This window comes from Lissotriton vulgaris, chromosome 3_1, assembly GCF_964263255.1.
Source record: "Lissotriton vulgaris chromosome 3_1, aLisVul1.2, whole genome shotgun sequence".
Classification (NCBI taxonomy): Eukaryota; Metazoa; Chordata; class Amphibia; order Caudata; family Salamandridae; genus Lissotriton; species Lissotriton vulgaris.
In genome coordinates this window covers 1265762498-1265782416 of record NC_141689.1, presented here as the reverse complement: position 1 = coordinate 1265782416, position 19919 = coordinate 1265762498, and the positions used below count along the sequence as shown (strand labels likewise).

Below are 19919 nucleotides of genomic sequence, written 5' to 3'. Positions count from 1 at the left end.
CTTCGTGCGTCTACTCACTGTGAAGGTAACCCCATCCGGGGAAAAAACCTGCGCTGTAATGTCCAAAGCTCGGACATCTGAAACTCTCCTACACGATACCAGACAAAGCAGCATCGCCAACTTGGCTGACAGCTCCTTGCTGGAAAGGAAACGGTTTGGCTGCCATGATACCCGGAGATTTTAAACCTGATTAACATCCCAAAGGAGTGAGTACCGGGGCTCCGGAGGAAGGGACAGCCTAATGCCTCGAAGAATCTTGCAAACAAAGGGGTGCTCACCCCCACAGGGCATTATTTACCAAAACATGCTCGGCCGAAATAGCGGAACGAACAGTATTCACCGATCTGTAGGCTAACCCTTTGTGAGCCAACTCCGCTAGGTAGTTTAAGATGTGAGTTAATCCGGCGACCACTTCCCGCCACATGCACCAACATACCCACCTTGTCCAGGCTGATGTGTACCGTTTGGAGGTGCTGTCAGCCCACGCTCTGGACAATAAGAGTTCAGCATGGCTTGAAAGGACCGGCAATCTCCAACATTGCCTGTAATCCGCCACGCCATCAGTTGGAGCGAGCCCTCCTCCACCAGCCAGTGGGGAGTCCCCTCCAGACTGGAGATTGGAGAATTCCTAGTTCCAGTAGAACCGGAAACCATGCTTGCGACCTCCAAAACAGCGTTATAAAAACTATTGAAGCCTTCTGTCAGCGGGCCTGAGCCGCCACCCAAGTTATCATGGAAAAGGGCGGGAACACATAACCTCTCTCCCGACTCCACTCCTGAGAAAACGCGTCCGACACCTCCGCCAAAGGATACGGCCTCCAACTGAAGAACCGGGGAAGTTGACGGCTCAGCCGACAAGCAAAAAGGTCTATGGAAAAAGGACCCCAGCGTGCCTGTAGGTACTGGAAGATTTCCAGATCCAGTTTCCACATGCTGGCATCCCAAAGATGGCGGGAGTGCCAGTCCGCCACCGAGTTCTCGGTCCCCAGAAGGTATTCCGCTGAGACAGACACTTGGTTGGAGAGGCAGAATTCCCAAAATTGTTTCGCTAGACTCGCCAGAATCTTGGAACATGTGCCGCCCAGGTGATTGGTATACCTGACTGCCGACACATTGTCCATCAGCAGAAGCCCTGAAGCTTGGACCCTGTCCTTGGTCCAACACCATACTGCAAAGGAGCCCACAAGGAGCTCGAGGCAGTTGATGTGAAGCGTTTGCTCTTGAGGAGACCAACTTCCACCTGTGGAGAATTCCTCACACCTTGCCCCCCAACCGGACCGGCTTGCGTCCGACTCTACGATCAAGTCGGGGGCGGAACTGAAGATCGCTTTTCCGTTCCAAGCTTCCATGTGCGACAGCAACCGCTCCTGCTCCTCTCAAACATCGTCCGTCGGAGGGACCACTTGGGAGTATGTCATGCCCTTCCTGAAATTATGCACCTTCAGATGCTGCACAGCCCTGTAATGCAACAGGCCTGGAAAAATCGCATGAATAGAAGCCGAGAAAAGGCCCGCCAGCCTGGCTTTCTGCTGTAAAGAGGTTCCCTGTTTGGCTAGTCTGTCGGATTTTGTGGCGGATCTTCGCCACCTTCCTGGAAGGCAAACTGAGTGTGGCTGACATGGAATCGTTTACAAATTCAGAAAAGAACCTGCTGCGTTGGGGACAGGAGGGACTTCTGCTCATTGATCACGAACCTCAACTGTGGCAGCAGATCCACTGCCATCAGCAGATGTGCCTGCAATTGCACGGGGCATTGAGCCATAATCAGCATATCATCCAAATAGGCGATCATGCGGACTCCCCGCACTCTCAAGTATTCCACTGCCGGCTTGAGAACCTTGGTGAAACACCACGGTGCCGAGGAAAGGCCGAACAGAAGACAACAAAACTCGTAGGCTAGTTCCTGCCAGACAAACTGCAGAAAACGTCTGTGCGGAGGGAAGATCGGTACCAACAGGTACGTGTCTTTCAGGTCCAATCTCACCATCCAATTGTGTGGCTGGAGTACATCTCTGAGCAGGTGGCTGCCTTCCATTTTGAAGTGTCTGTACACCAGCCACTCGTTGAACTCTCTCAGATTGATGACGGCCTCCTGCCCCGTCCATCTTGTCCACTAAAAAGATATTGCTGAGGAACCCTGTAGGGTGCACCTCTGTGCAACATATCGCTCCTTTTTGGAGCAACCCAGCTACCTCTTCGTCCACCAAAGCGGCATCGATCGCGGTCAAACTGCCTGCCTGGGAGAACCAAAAAACTCTATTTGGAAACTCCGTACTGTCTGGAGCACCCAGGCATTGCAGGTAAGAGCTTCCCAAGCGGGAAAAAACGACAGCCTGCCACCCACTCGCAGCTGCGCCGCAGGCAAGACACTCACCGGTGGAATTCCCTCTGCGACCTCTATAGTTCCCTTGTCAGCAGAAACACTGACCTCCCGTGGGGTAGAAGTTATTGTACCGTTGGTCTGTCTGGTATTGGCCACGTCCGGAGCCTTGCCCCCTGCCCTGGGGCTGTTGAAACTGGCCGCGGCCGGGCAGGCGCCTCTGCCCCGACCGGCCCGCGGAAAACCCGAGGGTTGAAAACTCTTTTAATATTAGCCTGCGTTTTGTCAAGGGAAGTAAACATTGCAACAACTTTCCCTGACTCTTTAATAAAGGGTTCACTGAATAAACCCCCTTGCGCAGAGGCACCTGCCTCTGAACAGGCCAGGTCACCCAACTTGGGATCCACCTTTATCAAAAGGGATCTGCGCCTCTCTGTCGAGAGTGCGCAGATGGCATTTCCCACGAAACGTATGGCACGCTTTGCCCACGCTGACAAAACCTCTGGATCAATTAGGGCCCCTGAACTACGTTCCTCCTCCGCCACGTCTAGGATCTTTGTCATCGGACCAATAGCGTCAAGTAACTTATCTTGACATTTCTTTATCTCCTGCACGCCCTCTTTGGGCAACCTTAAAGCCTTCTATACAGAGATAGTTGTAAACGCAATGAATTAAAATTGCCCCTGATTTTGTAATTGGTGCTGTTGCATTTTGTTTTCTTCTTTGTAAAAGATTTAATACATTGAATGTGTAGGGTTGATCTGAAAGACATATCCCATAACTATGTGGCAACATTGAACATGTATTGATTAATTCAGTTCAAGTGAAAGTAATAGTTGAAGACCACTGTATTTCAATAGTGTACAATACCCAGGTCTTTGACTTTTTGGGTCACCCCATTTTGGATAATGGTGACCAGTAGATGGAGTCATCCACCTTATTATAAAAGTCATCATCCCACTGGAGGTATGACAAAGAGTCTTCCTCCTCGTAATACTCATGCGCTATCCTGTTAGAGAACAAGCCCGTCGGTGTTACACAAGGAACCGGGTCACCTTAAGTCACGCAGTATCCTACGATGCACAAATTTATGTACTGAGGGACACTCAGGGATATTTTTATGGCCACAGGCACAATTTTCTCAGGGTTGCTAACCCCTAAGGTACCAAGAACACCCAGCAATCTAACGGGCTCTCACTGCCTGCTCCGGTGCCTGTGTAAGCAAGGCCCTAGGCCCCCACACTACCAGTACCGACCCTAACCACCGGGCATGCAGGGAAACCACCCCAGGTGCAGCGCACCGCTACCTACCCGCAGCACGGGCGTTCAGAATTGGGACAAAGTACAGACCCGAGCCTCAGCGCCGGGTGATTAAGGCAGGCAGGACATACTGGCGCGGACTTAGCGGTGACGGGAGCAGAGAACAACGTTGGCTGACAGCGACGCGCTCCGGAAGCACTGAGTCGAGACGCCCAACACAGCGCGCTCTTGTGGGCGGAGTACCGCACCACAGTCGTGGGGAATGGCGAGACCGCGTAAGGAGCGCACTAGCGTTCGCTCGGTCCAAGGAGGGAATCTGTGTGAGGAAAAGTCAAAGCATGCAAAACCCCACAGAACCACTGCGCAAATGCGCTCACATCCCCATAACCAAGGTAAAAAGTAAGACACTTAACTCCATCTGCCGAGCAGCGAAGAAAGAGGGAGATCTAGAAGGACCAGCAGGATTTATTGGTCGGATGTCATCAACAGAGTGAAAGGACTATGCAAAGACTGTTGTTTTTCTTTTCCCTGGGTATGGGAAATGTAGTTTTTTGTTATTTTGATGACAAGCTGCTGTAAAATTTTGATTATTAAAGCGAAGAAAGAATGAGCATAATCCTCGTCTCCGGTCCTGACATAGAATTTTGAAATAAGTTTTAAGGTATATATGTCAACTGTGACATGACACATTATTGGTGTGGGCATGAGGCTTTTTGTACTGGCTTCGATACACTATATCATTAATTTGCTAGTACATTGGAAATTTATGTCCTTTGTACCTTATTGTTTGTGGGTGATGGCAACATAGACTGTCTAGCTTTAGGAATCAGCTGATCTGGGATGTATTTATTCACAGCCCTGATGAAGTCAGAGGCTAATACGCCACTATGAAAAAACATGGTGTTGGCTGTAATATAACGTGACTTGGCTAGTTATACTGGTGCGTGAATTTAAGGAAGTGCCTGTGGGTCCAGTAAAGAGACTGGAATGATAAAATTCCTAATTTGTGCAATCCTACCTTGTAACATATCTGAGTGCTCAGGGTAATTTTTATTTGTTGAACCTTTTCCATTCTATAAGGGTTCTTTGGTTGCCATCCCTCACCCTTGAGTACCTTGCCTGGTCACCATGTGTTGGATTTACAAAGGACTAGGATGGCTTTCTTAAAAACCTTATGAGTTAGTAAAATCAAATGACCCAGCTAACACCAGACCCAATAAAGTTAACAATGTCAAATAGTAATAAACAAAATGGAAAGTGCTGCTTGTGTGAATAGAAAAATGACTGAAACAAAGAGGTAGTGTGTGAATTTTAAGAGACGAGCTTCCAGGACAAATCAATTGAAGGCGCTATGCACTGCTAGGTAAATGTCAGTTGATAATTACAGTTGCCAGACTTCAAAACAACGCACAGAAAATGTGAATATCCATCTATGACCAAAACAAACCAAGTGATGCTTGTCATGCATAACACAGAGAAAATAGGTAATACCAGGATGCACTCTGGGTCACCATGCACATAATAAACTACATTATAAGTTCTACAGAAGACAGTTGTTTTCTAAAGGTTTTCTTAAAAGAGTAACCTTACCTTCGCAAATTCCTGTATCAAGCACTACAGGGAAACAAAACAGAAAATGTCAATGCTTGCATGAATATATAGCTTGAGAAGAGAATATGTTCTACTGTAATGAAACAGGTATTACATTTGCTTTATTGTGTGCCTAGAAGAACAATTTCAATATACATCTGTAACTCAAGGTTTAACGCAACTAAAACAAGACATGCGAATCTTAGTGAGTCATTCAAGGGCAAATAGTTTGATTATGGTATATTTAAAAGAAAATACATTTCCTATTATTGCCACATTCCTTTTTAATGCATGCAGATATCAAAAGTCTAGCAAAATGATTTACAAAGTAATACGGAACATAATAAAATTAACTGCCTGAGGCGAGGAAATCATCATATTTGCTTCCCTTGACTCTACCTGGTGGTTAATATGGAGAGTTCCATTTATATTTAAACTGCTATATAAATAAATATGAATAACTGGGCATAAAATACAAGAAACAGATACGTGCTAGGTCCTGGGAGCCACCAGTAGAAAAGCAGAGCACCAGCAGCAGCCACAGCCAGGGGAGGACTCCAAGCCCCACAAAGCTGAGCGCAAGGAGGCGCTGTCATCACCGTGTCAGCACCCGGGTAGCTTTGAAAGTACATCGCGGCCCCCGCAGCGCAGGAGCCACCATTAGAGAAGCAGAGCAGCAGCTACAGCCAGGGGGGCACTCAAAGCCCAACAAAATTGAGCGCCAGGAGGCGCTGCCATCACTATGTCCGCGCCCGGAGGATCTTTAAAAGTACACCGCTGCCCCCGCAGCACGGTGCGCAAAAGGGCATGCCCGGTCCAGTCTGCGCCCATCCGCGGATGTACGAGGTCCGGCCGGGCCAACTCTCTTGGCCCTAGACTAGTGGACCAGTGATTCTCATTTGATGTAGGACTGACATGCCTGGGCTGCCCACTGTTGATTGGGAAAGCGTAAAGGAGCATACAGGACAGTGGCTATCGACGAATCACATGTGAGTACTTTTTAGGTCTTGTCCTACGCAACGCGCATCTTGGCAATTTCCTTTCAGGAGCGCGCGGAACCATATGGTGGCGCCATATGGTCTCACGCTCCCGAAAGGAAATCACCCATGCCCTCTCTCCCTGCTGCCACTTTCAATGCCGATGCTGTCTTGGTGGACCACATCGTGCTGTACAAAGAAACTACCGCCTCCCACGTGCAGGTTGCCTCCTCCTTCCCAACCTGAGCTAACACAGAGCTGCTGCTGGAGGCACTCTGAGATTTGCAAAAAACACAGTTGATGGACAGAATGCAGAACAATGTATTACATTCACCCCAGTACAAAGATCTGGGCCTAAATCCATCTTTTTTTGCACTCCACACCACCCTAGTTCAGACAATGGCTATATTCAAATCAGCCTTGACCCTGTGCCTCATGGGAACAGTCCAGCCCGAACTACCAAGCCATGTCTTTCCTAGACCGAAATCAAGCATCCAAGGACCGGTTTCTGGCTATCAGCCTTCTTCAGCCTGGATAGCTTAACTCCAGTGATGTGGAGAGCCTGGAACTCACGTCTGAGCATACCCAGCCCACTCGGGGTGAAAATTGCAAAAAACACAGTTGATGGACAGAATGCAGAACAATGTCCTACATTCACCCCAGTACTCTGAGGGCTGTTGAGCGCTCACACAAGCACCTAAGCGCAAATACCTCAAAGTGGCATTCACAATGTCTTACATTCACCCCAGTATAAAGATCTGGGCCTAAATTCATCGTTTTTTTGCACTCCACACCACCCTAGGTCAGACAATGGCTATATGCAAATCAGCCTTGACACTGTGCCTCATGGGAACAGTCCAGCCCGAACTACCAAGCGATCTCTTTCCTAGACCGGAATCAAGCATCCAAGGACGGGTTTCTGGCTATCAGTCTTTTTCAGCCTGGATAGCTTGACTCCAGTGATGTGGAGAGCCTGGGACTCACGTCTGACCATACCCAGCCCACTCGGGGTGAAAATTGCAAAAAACACAGTTGATGGACAGAATGCAGAACAATGTCTTACATTCACCACAGTACAAAGATCTGGGCCTAAATCCATTGTTGTTTTGCACTCCACACCACCCTAGGTCAGACAATGGCTATATGCAAATCAGCCTTGACCCTTTGCCTCATGGGAACAGTCTAGCCCGAACTACCAAGCCATGTCTTTCCTAGACCTGAATCAAGCATCCAAGGACCGGTTTCTGGCTATCAGCCTTCTTCAGCCTGGATAGCTTGACTCCAGTGATGTGGAGAGCCTGGGTCTCACGTCTGAGCATACCCAGCCCACTCGGGGTGAAAATTGCAAAAAACACAGTTAATGGACAGAATGCAGAACAATGTCCTACATTCACCCCAGTACTCTGAGGGCTGTTGAACGCTCACGCAAGCACCTAAGCGCAAATACCTCAAAGTGGCATTCACGTGCCATTGGCTTTTTTGACTCATTGGGCTGCCGCCGAATCACTGCTACGTCATCCATCCTCAGAGGGGTCTTGCTCAATCTGGGCACAATTGGGACGCTGTTGCAGAGCCTCGGAAGGACAGGGTGATGCTGGGTTGGTACTGATGTCTTCCACTCAACATTGTCACACCACGACACAGGTGAAGAGTATGACTAAAGTCAATGTCACCATATATCACGCTGATAGCAGGATGTTAAGAATATCTGAGGCCGTGAAGCTGCAGGTAAGGCTGCTCCTCACCTCCTGTAATCAGTGAGCGGCTCATCCTGATCTGCAGCGGGTTCATCCATCGTGCCTACATGTCCTTTGACTCAAATAAGTCCTCAGAACACAACAACTCCCACGCCACCTCAGAACTCTCCAAACTCAGGGGTTTCAACAATCAAAAACACTGAGCCGGAGCTGGTTTTATCTCTACCAGGTTTCGGTATGACTGAGATAGATGCCTCCAGGAGGTCTGCGGGGATCGTGCCTGGTTGGTCAAAGGAGTTAAAGAGATCCCGGAGGAGGGGGGCCACCTGGTGGCAGAAGGTCTTGTAGAAGCTCGCCGGGTACCCATCAGGTCCCGGCGATTTCCCGTGTTTTAAGCGGGAGATTGCGGACACCACCTCCTTCAGGGCTTTTGGCCTATCTAGGAAGTCGGCTTGGGCTGTATTTAAGGGATTTGGATTATTAAGGCCCCGTACATTAAGAGAGAGAATCTTGAGTCTAATGTGAGCCATCATAAATCAGGACAGGGTCTGAAGCTCCATGCAGTGTGCGTAGCGGAAAAAACAGAATAACATCCCCAAGGTGGACAGAGGGATCCCTCCCAAAGAAAAGCTCTTCTCCCAGCCCCTAACTCCCACCGAGAACCCCCCTAACCCCAACTGGAAACTCCCCTATGATCATAAATGTCCTGGACCAGTCACAACCTTGTTCAGGCCCAAGGAAGAAGTCAATACAGGGAAACGTGGCACTGGCAACGGAGGAGTGTGTGGCAACGGCGGTCCCGTCCGCCCCCTCTGTCTCTTTGACCTGCTGATCTGGAAACAAATGGACCCCCATGTACAGTTCAGCCGGACCTAATGCGCCAGGGAATTGTACGTATTCCAGGATTCTATTCTGATGTCGCTGTGTCTCTGGATATACCTCCCAGATGGCCGCTGCCTGTTCCTGCCCCATCAGTTGTGGGTCCGGTTTAAGAGACCTCTTAGGCTTGTGCCGACGCCCCACTCTTTGCCAGCCATCTTCAGAGGTTTGTGGCGAAGATTTGAGCGAAGGTCGCTCTGAGGGATCGTCCTTCCTGGAGTCCTCGTCTAGGTGTATTTCCAGTAATGCGCATGTGTCCTGCAGGGATCGGAGCTGTTGCAGGGCCCTGTTCCATTTGAAGATTATCCAAAAGGGATGGCCCCATGAGTAGGGGATTCCTTTTTCCGGCAAAAAGGTAGTGGCTCGTTTAAAGGCTTTCCTCTTCTGAAGAGTGATGGCAGAGAGATCTTGAAACAGTGCCACCGGGTGGTCTCGGTAGCGGAGGGGCTGCTGCTTGTGGGCTTCCTGTAGTATACCCTCCTTTAAGGGAAAGTCTGGAAGGAACGCCAGGATGTCCGGGGGGGAGCAGGCGCTCGGCGCGCCAGGACTACTCTGTGCGCCCTGTCGATGCATATGTCGAAATCTTCTCCTTCCCCCAGGATGTCCCTAAATAGGCCCTGCAAGAAGAGAGTAACATCCGTCCCTTCCACCTTAAGTGGTATGCCCCCGACCCTTACGTTGTTTCTCCGGGACTAATTCTCAAGGTCCTCCGCATGGGCTTGCAATTCTACCTGCTGTTCCTTGAGGAGCACCACCTCCTGTTGCGGTACAAAAGGGGGTGGTGATGGACGGAGCATCTGAATCAATCAAACACTCACACCCAGTCAAAAGATCTGGGTCTAATCCATCACCAACTGCTCCACCTCCTCACTTCTGGAGTGGTCTGAGTCTTCCACCGTGGCCACCCGCACTCCTAGGTCATCCACCTCTCTGCGCAGCTCTCTGAACTCCCCGGCCATGTCCTGTTTCAGTGTCTGGAAGTCCTCTCGCAATGTGTTAAAAAGAGTCTCCAGGAAGGATTTAGTGATGGGGGCACTCTCGTCATCTGGTCCCGTGGCAGTCTTTGGCGCCCCCGAGGGTGTAGGGCTCTTTTCTCCTTTAGGGCGCCCTTCCCTAGCATGTCCGTAATTGTGCGCCCCGTTCTGGGCTGCCCCGTCACCATGATGCTGGTGTGCACTGTCCATAAAGAGTCTCGGGTCGGTCCGGGTCTAGAGGAGACAGAGCCTGTGCGGTGTGCCCCAGCGGCACCTATGGCCCTAGCTCTCCGGCCCGGATCCAAGGATGGGCGCAGGCTGCTCCCTACACCCCTCCCGTAGGGGCCCCGGCCCGAGGCCTGTAGCGTGTTGCTGAGCGGGGCCTCCCGCCCTATCCTCGGGCCTCCTCAGCCGGTCTCTCCCCGGGCTCCTGGTGCCGCCCGCCTTGTTCTGCTCAACACCATGGGATGGCGCCTCAGAAGTTGTCGATTCTCAGTTCCCCCTTGCATTGCGGAGGGCGCCTGCCGCCTGCCGCCTTGCACTCTCAGGCCCTGGCGCAATCCCTCCAAACCTGGGGCTCGTCGTCCTCACCCTTCGCTGCCGGATTTGTCTTCCCGCCCCGTACATGGGCTCGTTCACCTGGCCTCAGCCGCTGACATTAGGGGCACCGGGCACCAGCGCTCCTATCTCCGTCTTCCCAACTGCTGAGTGCACCCTGCCCTCAATGCTCAGTAAGGGGTGTGCACTTCCTTGAGTTCCCAGGCACCAATGCCAGGCCCAAAAGCCGGGGGCTCGAATCGCGCAGAACGTGCGGCCGGGCGCGACCCCCAGCTCCTCTCAGTGCGCCCTCATCGGCTTCCGGCACCAATCGTTGCTACAGTGCGTAATGTCTTCCCAGCCGCCGCACTCACCGGGTCTGTAGGATGTTGCATGGGGCGGGAGGCACCGTCCGCGAGCGAGTCCCGCCACCAGGCCCAAAAGCCTGGGGCTCGATTTTCGTGCTAGCCCGGTGATGGCGCCTGTTACTCGCGATCACCCTCTTTTGGCGTTGGGCTAGTAGCTGGCAGCTGGGTCTTTCGCCGATGCCTGCCGGCTGTTCAGGGTGTTCACCCGCTGGTGTCCGGCGTCCCCCGTCAATAGGGAGCCGCGGTTACTCTCCGGTGGCGGCCGTCTCGTCCACGCTGCAAATGGCGGATCCCGACTCTGCCAAGGGGGGGGGATCCTGCTCGGGGCTGCTTTTCGGTCTCTGCCGGCCACAAGTGACCACGAGGATTGGCCCGAAGCTCCAGGCAGCAGTCGCTCTCGGTCCGGGGGTTGCGTTTGGGGATTCAGGGCTAATAAGTGGTCAGGCCGGGGGACTAGGTCGGGAGCCTCACATGCCGATGTCCATCCCGGTCGCCATCTTGGCCACGGCCCCCTTGTTTCCTGTTTAAAAGGCTCCCTTGAGCCATTTGAGCTGACGAGCTCGTGGAGAGGCTACTGCTTGCCTGGAGAGGTACTGTGACCCGAGAAAACTTTGGCAGCCTGCTCAGCACCCCATACATTTGATTTGCCTAATCTCTAAAGATGACGGATAACAATCCAGAAACACGTGTCTAGAGATGGCCAGCACTAATCTGCACCTACCTGGTGAAACACGCGAGAGACTTTGCAAGTGCACACACTTGGCGAACTGCATTTACCATGATGCCTAGAGGCAAACCTGATGGGAGGTAAAGCAGTGTTATCCCACATTTGTTTCCTATTTCAAAGGCTCCCTCGAGCCATTTGAGCTGACGAGCTAATGGAGAGGCACCTGCGCACCTGCAGAGGTACTGTGACCCGAAAATACTTTGGCAACCTGCTCAGCAACCCCATGAATTTGATTTGCCTAATCTCTATTGATGTTGGATAACAATCCAGAAACACGTGTCTAGAGATTGCCAGCACTAATCTGCACCTACCTGATGAAACACTTGAGAGACTTTGCAAGTACACACACTTGGCGAACTGCATTTACCATGATGCCTAGGGGCGAACCTGCTGGGAGGTGAAGCAGTGTTATCCCACTTTTGTTTCCTGCTAAAAAGGCTCCCTCGAGCCATTTGAGCTGACGAGCACGTCGAGAGGCACCTGCGTGCCTGGAGAGGTACTGTGACCCGAGAATACTTTGGCAGCCTGCTGAGCAACCCCATACATTCGATTTGCCTAATCTCTACTGATGTTGGATAACAATCCAGAAACACGTGTCTAGAGACGGCCAGCACTAATCTGCACCTACCTGGTGAAACACTCGAGAGACTTTGCAAGCACACACACTTGGTGAACTGCATTTACCATGATGACTAAGGGCGAAACTGATGGGAGGTGAAGCAGTGGGATCCCAAATGTGTTTCCTGTTTAAAAGGTTCCCTCAAGCCATTTGAGCTGACAAGCTTGTGGAGAGGCACCTGCGCACCTGGTGAGGTACTGTGACCCGAGAGTACTTTGGCAGCCTGCTCAGCAACCCCATACATTCGATTTGCCTAGTCTCTACTGATGACAGATAACAATCCAGAAACACAAATCTAGAGATGGCTAGCACTAATCTGCACCTACCTGGTGAAACACTCCCGAGGCTTTGCAAGTACACACACTTGGCGAACTGTATTTACCATAATGCCTAGGGGCGAACCTGCTGGGGGGTGAAGCAGTGTGATCCTACATTTGTTTCCTGTTTAAAAGGCTCCCTCGAGCCATTTGAGCTGACAAGCTCATGGAGAGGCACTTGCGTGCCTGGAGAGGTCCTGTGACCAGAGAATACTTTGGCAGCCTGCTCAGCAACCTCATACATTCGATTTGCCTAATCTCTACTGATGACGGATAACAATCCAGAAACATGCTTCTAGAGATGGCCAGCACTAATCTGCACCTACCTGGTGAAACACTCGAGAGACTTTGCAAGTACACACACTTTGCGAACTACATTTACCATGATGCCTAGGGGCGAACCTGCTGGGAGGTGAAGCAGTGTGATCCCACATTTATTTCTTGTTTAAAATTCTCCCCTGAGCCATTTGAGCTGACAAGCTTGTGGGGAGGCACATGCGCGCCTGGAGAGGTACTGTGACCCGAGAATACTTTGGCAGCCTGCTCAGCAACCCCATTCATTTGATTTGCCTAATCTCTACTGATGAAGGATAACAATCCAGAAACATGTGTCTAGAGATGGCCAGCACTAATCTGCACCTACCTGATGAAACACTTGAGAGACCTTGCAAGTACACACACTTGGCGAACTGCATCTTCCATGATGCCTAGGGGCGAACCTGCTGGGAGGTGAAGCAGTGTGATCCCACATTTGTTTCCTGCTAAAAAGGCTCCCTCGAGCCATTTGAGCTGACGAGCTCGTCGAGAGGCACCTGCGTGCCTGGAGAGGTACTGTGACCCAAGAATACTTTGGCAGCCTGCTCAGCAACCCCATACATTTGATTTGCCTAATCTCTAGTGATGACGGATAACAATCCAGAAACACGTTTCTAGAGATGGCCAGCAGTAATCTACACCTACCTGGTGAAACACGCGAGAGACTTTGCAAGTGCACACACTTGGCGAACTGCATTTACCATGACGCCTAGAGGCAAACCTGATGGGAGGTAAAGCAGTGTTATCCCACATTTGTTTCCTGTTTCAAAAGGCTCCCTTGAGCCATTTGAGCTGACAAGCTCGTGGAGAGGCACCTGCACACCTGCAGAGGTACTGTGACCCGAAAATACTTTGGCAACCTGCTCAGCAACCCCATACATTCGATTTGCCTAATCTCTACTGATGTTGGATAACAATCCAGAAACACGTGTTTAGAGACGGCCAGCACTAATCTGCACCTACCTGATGAAACACTTGAGAGACTTTGCAAGTACACACACTTGGCGAACTGCATTTACCATGATGCCTAGGGGCAAACCTGCTGGGAGGTGAAGCAGTGTGATCCCACATTTGTTTCCTGTTTAAAAGGTTCCCTCAAGCCATTTGAGCTGACAAGCTCGTGGAGAGGCACCTGCGCACCTGGTGATGTACTGTGACCCGAGAGTACTTTGGCTGCCTGCTCAGCAACCCCATACATTCGATTTGCCTAGTCTCTACTGATGACAGATAACAATCCAGAAACACAAGTCTAGAGATGGCCAGCACTAATCTGCACCTACCTGGTGAAACACTCCCGAGACTTTGCAAGTACACACACTTGGCGAACTGCATTTACCATGACGCCTAATGGCGAACCTGGTTGAAGGTGAAGCAGTGTGATCCCACATTTGTTTCCTGTTTAAAAGGCTCCCTCGACCTATTTGAGCTGACGAGCTCATGGAGAGGCACCTGCGTGTCTGGAGAAGTACTGTGCCCCAGAATACTTTGGCAGCCTGCTCAGCAACCCCATACATTTGAATTGCCTAATCTCTACTGATGACGATTAACAATCCAGAAACACGTGTCTAGAGAGGGCCAGCACTAATCTACACCTACCTGGTGAAACACTCGAGAGACTTTGCAAGTACACACACTTGGCGAACTGCATTTACCATGATGCCTAGGGGAGAACCTGCTGGGAGGTGAAGCAGTGTGATCCCACATTTGTTTCCTGCTAAAAAGGCTCCCTCGAGCCATTTGAGCTGACGAGCTCGTCGAGAGGCACCTGCGTGCCTGGAGAGGTACTGTGACACAAGAATACTTTGGCAGCCTGCTCAGCAGCCCCATACATTCGATTAGCCTAATCTCAACTGATGACGGATAACAATCCAGAATCGCGTGTCTAGAGATGGCCAGCACTAATCTGCACCTACCTGGTGAAACACTCGAGAGACTTTGCAAGCACACACACTTAGCGAACTGCATTTACCATGATGCCTAGGGCGAACCTGCTGGGAGGTGAAGCAGTGTGATCCCACATTTGTTTCCTGTTTAAAAGGCTCCCTCGAGCCATTTGAGCTGACCAGCTCATGGAGAGGCACCTGCACACCTGGAGAGGTACTCTGACCCGAGAATACTTTGGCAGCCTGCTCAGCAACCCCATACATTTGATTTGCCTAATCTCTACTGATGACGGATAACAATCCAGAAACATGTGTCTAGAGATGGCCAGCACTAATCTGCACCTACCTGGTGAAACACTCGAGAGACTTTGCAAGTACACATGATGGAGCAAGAATTTGCATCTTACGCAACTTGCTTGTATTCATGAACCTCGAATAACGTTAACTTTATAACCAACATGTTTGTCTTATTAATATTGCACTTTTACACTACACGGGGGTGTCCCAGTGACGCTTGCCTATGTGTTTACTAATCCTAACTACGCTTGCATATAAAATGGTCACTGCTTTGCGGGATTCTAGTCTTCGCATGCGTCGGTCATACCCATGTGATGTGACTCACTCGCAGTTCTGGAGGGAATTTGTCGCTAATGCACAGTATTGCTAAAGATGGCTGCTTTGTTTCTCACATGCTCTTCGCTTGCACTGCTGCTTTAGCAAAGCCGTTTGTACTGCTTAACTCCTAATGCTTTAGTTATTATAAAGTAAAGGGTGTAGTATAGCTAATCATGGTATACAGTGTATTCATTTTTTTCTGTGTTTTCGCTTACTTTTCATGTAACATTCTCCGGGGGGCGGGGAGAGAGGTGCTACTCCATTTTGGAATCCCGTGCGGTACCAATCACGTGATGGGGCAAAAGAGAATCATGCCGCAGTGGAACTCAGCCAGCTGGCTGCCGAAGCTAAGATGCTCCTGGGAACCTGAACCATGCCCCAGTGAGGAATGGCTGATTTGTACCTGCACTTGTTACATTTGTAATGTTTTACTGTGTGAGCTATTGTCTTCTTAAACTCATGTGCCATGGGAACTGGAATTTAAGGGGTGGGTTCAAATATTGAATAATTAATCCTGAGAAAGTCTAACATTTAGGAGGTACAATGACCTAACCAACTCTCTTGTCCAATCAGAATTTAGGGAACCTTTAACTCGCAACATTTGTGGGTGGTACACTGACCCGAAAACAGTATAATTAGCCTTAGATTAGCTACAGAAATTGTCCGACTTGTCCGAATAACTGACCTGTCACTGACCCAATGATCTCTATAGATGATTGATACAGAGAGCTGCGGAGCACTCTGTCCGTAATTTCCACAGACTCAGTCGGGGTTTGGGAAACCTTAAGTGCTGGCAAAGCACTTTGCTGGGAGATTCGAAAACCCAATCAGGGTTATTGGCAGATTCCTTGCAGGAAGGGAGTAGCTCAGGCGTTGCATCCGAAGCTGCAGGTGTTGGTCGTACCCTTTGGTGAGCCCGGTCCTGATCCAAATACTGGGGTTATCCTGTCCTGATTGTCCATGAGCTGTACCTGCTGGCCTACTGGCATCCTAAGTCCTTGAGGGTGCTTTCCCGCCTTTCCAACTGACCCGTGGCCAGGGTTAGTCTTCATTCTGTCCTAGGTAAATATATTCTATGTGGGTGTCTGTGTATCATAATCTTTTTTTTCTCCCGTCTTAAATAAAGCATAATTGCCTATGTCATTTTCCCTAATTTTCTATAAATTGGACTTTTCATGCAAAGTGTTTACTAGCATGTTCCCCTTTTCTCCCTACCTTTAGCTCAATACTGAATTGTTCTGCATATGTAGTATGTTCCATTCTTACCCTCCCTATAGAAAATAAGCACATCTTGATAGAGTAAAATTCCTGAGTTTCGTTTCTTCTGAACCGTTAGAATATTTCGAAAGCCTACTATAAATAGTATGTTCCCTTTCTTTACCCGCCTTTAGTATAATTGTGAAAGTCAGTTGTTTCTGAATAGCGTGTTCCTTATTTTTCCCCTTCCTTTATTTTCCGAAATCCTGATGATTCTTGCTATAATTCATAGTTATACTATATTACTAATCTGAGTCATACACAGTCTGATCTGTGTAAATTTCATTTACATGGCACATAGTGAAGATGATGATTAGATAAAGGTGTTGAAAACTTCTTGCGTTTGTGGTTATTACAAAAGTATAAACATTATTCAAATGTACATGGTATTATTTTGGTGTTGTCTATCTATCCTCTGATAGCTCCTGATCTATTGTGGTCTTAGGTACCTGTGACAAGGATTGGTAAGTCAGGTACACGGAAATAATTGTAAGAGAAAAGGTTACTGATAGTGGTGTGTAGGTTTACCTGATTTATGAAATAGTAAATAAAGTTATCATGGGCCCAAGTGTGCATATCTGGTAAAATAAGAGACGGGTGACCTGCGCGCTCTATCAGTAATTTTCTGGTAGCGCAGAGGATGGTTAGGACTAGTTAAGATAGGTAGATAGGTTAATTGTTGATAACTGTATGAAATAAATTGCTGCTAAAATTTTATTGCTGCTGAAACCGATCCGAAATATTACTTTGAAATGTTATAAACTGTTTTGAAATCAATTTTTATGAAATGCTGCTCTATTAAGTGTATATTAACCAATTGTTAGTGATTGTTATATGTTGTTTGGAAATCCCCGGGGGCAGAATAGCGGGTGGTGAGTAGAATCCACTCTGCGGAGAGGTCACTTACTGTGAGGAAAATTAGTGCATGGTTAGGTAGAACTGGAAGCGCTAATTAGGGTTTATGTATGCATAGTTGAATAAATGATAGCAACGAGTTCGCTAATGAAACTTCAGTTGTGATATAACCTAGTAAGGGTGACACGAGGAAGGAGTAGTAGGTTCATCGGAGCTTGAGTGATAGCAAAGGAGTTCGCTGTTGAAACTTTAGACTTAGTATATATCCCGGAAAAAGTGGATGAGTCAAAGAAGTAATAGGTTCCCTAATGCTTGTGTGAAGGGTAGGGAGAAGGGTCTATCCGTAGTGTATGGAAGGTAGACAGAAAAGGTTTACTTGCAGTGAAACAAATCTTTCTTTATAGACACTCGAGTATAGTGGCGAATGTTATACATTGTAAACTAAATCGAGCACTTGCACCTTAAGAAAGAAATCAAGTTTCCGTTACCTTGTGAAGGAGGGAGTCAGTCACGGAGCTTCGCTGACGTCACTCTGTGCCGCGCTGGTAGTGGTCGAAACAGCGGGTGTGTAACGGAGCTGGTATTGTAAAGGAGGGGTGAGTGCCGGAGCGTGAGACCGTGTTTTGCAGAAAAGCTGTGCACCCATTGGTCAAAATTATTTGCAACCACAGTGTTGATTGGTTGTCGGAATTTATAAAATGCGCTAGCATTGGAAAAAAATTAGTAAACAATAGTACGTATTTTACAAATTTAAAAATTATTTCACAAATATATGTGGTATTCGCTTAATCCCGAGACTCGACCGGATCCTAGGTACCTAGGGTTTGCGAAAGATCCGTGGAAAGGTCGTAAATTAGACGACATGTACGGAAGCATGAGAAAATTGACTTTCGCAGACAAGGTCAAAAATTATTAATTTTGTTTAATTTAAGGTCCAAAAGGAATGACTTACACCCCAGACCAAGACTAACGCAATATGAGGCTTTAGAAAAATGGGAGATTGAGGCCTTTGAGCAAGACAGACCCAGAATGGATATAGGGTTAGAAAAATTTTATCCAAAGAACATGAGAGAGACCCGAGAGAAAAATTGAAACAGTGGAGACAGAATATGATGGTCGAGGGACTATTTCCAGTATTTGCTGTAGACCAACCCGTAGGAGGAAAAAGCACAGAGAAAACCCGACACCTAATGACTGCGGGTGATTGCGAAGATGAATACCTGGAGGATTTATTAATGAAAAATCCACCACCATATGATGAGGAGTCTAGGTCCCTGAGTTCGAAAAACCCGTTTTTCAGACACCCTAGAGATAGAAGGGCCAGTGCAACCGATGCAACAGGTCTAAGTTACAAACCTAGTGGTATTGAGGGATCGAGTATGTCTGATCCGACTATTCCATGTTACAGACCGATCTGTGGTGAAGGACCAAGTATGACAGTTCCAACTGCCCCGAGTCTTTACCCTTCTTTAATTCCACAAGTAATACATGAAACCTCTATGGAAAAGATTTTACAGGAGCGAGAAAAGGAAGCCTTAGCTAAGCAGAGAAATGAGCTCATTCAGAAAATATCCCAGCTAAATTCAAGTCCTGAAGCTCTGACAATTCCAGTAACTATTGTCCCAGGTGTTCCTCTTTATGAGGATAGACAAGCTAGTCCAAAAACTTCAGTTGTTGCTCCAGCTGAAGTGCAGCCAAGAAAAGAGCCTTTGATAGTTAATGACCAGGCAAGTGAATGCGAATCTATGATTTCCCTGATGGATTTACCCATAAGGGAACCGGAAAGCAGAGCACCACGAACGAAATCTCAGTCTAGGGCACGATAAGTCCTGATAGAAACAGCTTCAGGTACTCGAAGTGCCACGGTAGTGACTCCAGAAGAATTAGATAGATGGACCCGAGAATTAGAAAAGGTAAATCCTCAGCCTAAACCATTAGATATTTACAAATTAGGAATAGAACTGGAAGAACTGATGGCTGGGAATGTGGGACTGGACAAGTTGAATACACTTAGTGAGGATGAGCTACTGTTCATCTGTAAAAGTATTACCAGAAACACCAGAGTGTTCCATGAGAAACTGATGGACACAGCAGCAAATATGGGGATAGACATTAGCAGATCCAAAGTATTGCAGAAGCCCTACAGAGCAGAATTTTCTGATAAAGATTTAGAAAACATGAACGTGTCAGGGAAAAAGGTGCAGATAAGAGAATTGCTGAACCTGTTACTGAAATGGGGAGACTTAGAGAAATGGAAAGCCAGCCGGGCAAAGAAAAAGGAAGACAGTAAGTCCAGACAAGTAACTTCTGAATATGTCCTTAAAGAGGTAGACAAGGCGGAAACTTTTTATCCCATGAGAGAAGTGCCAGGTGGGAAATATGTACATGTTCCCTGGTCCCGACAGGACATTGTGTCATTTACAATTGATTTCCCGAAATTACGAGAGAAACCTGTAGAGTGGTACAGACAGGTCGAGAGATTTATCAAGGTTCAGAAATGTCTCCTGAAAGATTTAGATGGGTTCTTCGACATTGTAGTTCCCGTAGATTTGTGGACAGAATTTAAAATTGCTGTTGATTGGCCAAGTGAGGAGTACGCTAGGGACCCAAGAACAGGAGCCCCCTCAGTGGAGGAGATGAGAAAGTATGACCAAGTAATCCTGTATTTGAAAGGAAAAGTGCCTGCTAAAGAAACTGACTGGACCCGTATAGATAGAACTGTCCTAAAT

General features: G+C 48.5%; 1 long non-coding RNA gene across 1 annotated transcript in view; it reads right to left on the bottom strand.

The window, feature by feature from the left end:
• Positions 1-19919, bottom strand: part of LOC147727779 (uncharacterized) — a 180156-nt gene that overhangs the window by 107530 nt on the left and 52707 nt on the right. Inside the window, exon 2 of the long non-coding RNA XR_015309510.1 lies at positions 5171-5194. This is a non-coding gene — a long non-coding RNA (uncharacterized LOC147727779). The remainder of the gene's footprint in view (positions 1-5170; positions 5195-19919) is intronic.